The 2,769-nt window shown below is 37.5% G+C and overlaps 1 pseudogene; it reads left to right on the top strand.

Annotated features, from left to right (window-relative positions):
* The first annotated feature begins 470 nt into the window (after positions 1 to 470).
* On the top strand, positions 471 to 1,257 carry LOC103302859 (40S ribosomal protein S6-like; annotated as a pseudogene).
* Positions 1,258 to 2,769: the final 1,512 nt, after the last annotated feature.

Genomic DNA, 2,769 nt, shown 5'->3' with positions numbered 1-2,769 from the left:
CGGGTTTTTTTTGTTTGTTTGGTTGGTTTTTTTTTACTATTTGTTTCCACTCTGACCTTTATTATTTACTTTCTTCTATTCACTTTGAGGTTCATTTGTTGTACTTTTTCTAGTTCCAATAGGTGTAAGTTTATGTTGTTTGAGATATTTCTTGTTTCTTGAGATAGGCCTGTACTGCAATGAATTTCCTTTTAAGACTGATTTCACTATGCCCCATAGAATTTGGGTTGTTGTCTTTACATTTTTATTTGTCTCAAGGTATTTTTTTATTTCTTCCTTGATCTCATTGTTAACCCATTTGTTGTTTAGTAGCATGTTATTTAGCCTCCATGTGCTTGTGTGTTTTACATTTTTTTCTTGTAATTGATATCTAGTTTCATACCATTGTGGTCAGAAAAGATGCTTGATATGATTTCAATCTTCTTAAATTTATTGAGACCTTGCTCTTTTTCATGGAGCCTTGGAGGCTGTTGGCTGCTTCAGGATGAAGCTCAACATCTCTTTCCCAGCCAGTGGCTGCCAGAAACTCATTGAAGTGGATGATGAATGCAAACTTCGTACCTTTTATGAGAAGCGTATGGCCACAGAAGTTGCTGCTGACGTTCTGGGTGAAGAATGGAAGGGTTATGTGGTTCGAATCAGTGGTGAGAACAACAAACAAGGTTTCCATATGAAGCAGGGAGACTTGACCCATGGCCAAATCTGCCTGCTGCTGAGTAAGGGGCACTGCTGTTACAGACCAAGGAGAACTGGAGAGAGAAAACGCAAATCTGTTCAGGGTTGCATTGTGAATGCCAATCTCAGTGTTCTCAATGCGGTCATTGTAAAAAAATGGGGAGAAAGATATTCCTAGTCTCACTGACACCACTATGCCTCATTGCCTGGGGTCCAAAAGAGCTAGCGAATCTACAAACGTTTCAATTTCTCTAAAGATGATGTCTGCAAATACATTGTGAGAAAGCCTCTAAACAAAGAAGGTAGGAAACCTAGGACTAAAGCACCCAAGATTCAGCATCTTGCTACTCCCCGTGTCCTGCAACACAAACACAGGCGTATTGCTCTGAAGAAAGACCGTACTAAGAAAAACAAAGAAGAGGCAGTAGAATATGCTAATGTCTCACTTTATATTCATTTTGGCTAAGAGAATGAAGGAGGCCAAAGAAAAATGCCAGGAACAGATTGTGAAGAGACATAGACTGTCCTCTCTGAGAGCTTCTACATCTAAGTCTGAGTCCAGTCAAAAATAAGATTTGGTAACTAACAAGTAAAGGAGAGCAAATGTAATATATATATATATATATATATATATATATATATATATATATATATGCCTAAGTGACCATTCAACTGTTCCACCATTCCACCATTCAACCGTTCCACTATTTGACTGGTAGCTATGACATGCACTGACCACCAGGGGGAAGATGCTCAACACACAGGCATGGAAACATGGAACAGACTGATGAATCTTAGAGGGAATGGGGTATGGGGGAGGGTGGGAAGAGATTAACCAAAGATCTTATATGAACACTAGAGGCCCGGTGCACAGATTCGTGCACTGGTGGGGTCCCTTGGCCTGCCTGCGGGGATCAGGCTGAAACTGGCCCAGTGCACAGATTTGTGCACCAGTGGGGTCCCTCAGCCTAGCCTGTGGGGATCAGGCTGAATCTGTGTACCAGGCCTCCAACATCCCCAGAGGGGTCCCGGATTGCAAGAGGGCCCAGGCCAGGCCAAGGGATCCCAGTGGTGCACAAATCCGTGCACTGGGCCTCTAATACTAATATATATATATATATATATATATATATATATATATATAGAGAGAGAGAGAGAGAGAGAGAGAGAGAGAGAGAGAGAGAGAGCTTGTTTTGGGGACTAACATATGGTCCTTCTTAGAAAATGTTCTATGTGAAATTGAAAATAATGTATATTCTGTTGCTTTAGAGTGATAGCTTCTAAAAATATTAATTAAATCCACCTGGTTTAAAGTATCATTTAAAGCCATTGTTTCCTTGTTGTCTTTCTCTCTGGAAAACCTATATATTGATGTTAATTGGGTGTTAAAGTCCCCACTGTAACTGTAATACTGTTAATGTCTCACTTTATATTCATTTAGATTTGCTTTATATATTTAGGTGCACTTATGTTGGGTGCATAAATATTCACAAGGGTTATATTTTCTTTTTGGATTGACCCCTTTATTATTATGTAATATCCTTCTTTGTCTCTTATTATAACATTTTTTGAAGTCTATTTTGTCTGATATAAATATTGCTACCACAGCTTTTTTTGTTTACATTTGCATGAAATATATTTTTCCATCATTTACTCTCAGTCTATTTGTCTTTCAATCTGAACTGGGTTTTATATTCTCATCAATTCAGCTATACTATGTATTTTGAATGGAACATTTAAACCTTTTACATTTAAAGTGATTATTGATAGGTACATAGTTGTTGCAATTTTATTATGTTCTTTTTTTTCTTCATCCTAAAGAATTCTCTTCAACATGTCTTTTAATACTTGGTTGGCGATGAACTCTTGAAGTTTTTTTCTTCTCTGCGGAGTTATTTATTTCTCCTTAGATTTTCAATGATAACCTTGCTATGTAGAGTAATTGTTGTAGATTTTTGCTTTTTATCGCTTTTAAAAGTTCCTGCCAATACTTTCTGGCCTGAAAAGTTCCTGTTGAGAAATCAGCTGACAGTCTTATAGGGGATACATTTTAAGTAAACAACTGCCTTTCTCTTTTTACATTTAAAATTTTCT

This window comes from Eptesicus fuscus, chromosome 1 (genome assembly GCF_027574615.1).
Source record: "Eptesicus fuscus isolate TK198812 chromosome 1, DD_ASM_mEF_20220401, whole genome shotgun sequence".
NCBI lineage: Eukaryota > Metazoa > Chordata > Mammalia > Chiroptera > Vespertilionidae > Eptesicus > Eptesicus fuscus.
Note: the sequence above shows the minus strand (reverse complement) of the source record. Positions and strands in the feature narration are given on the sequence as shown.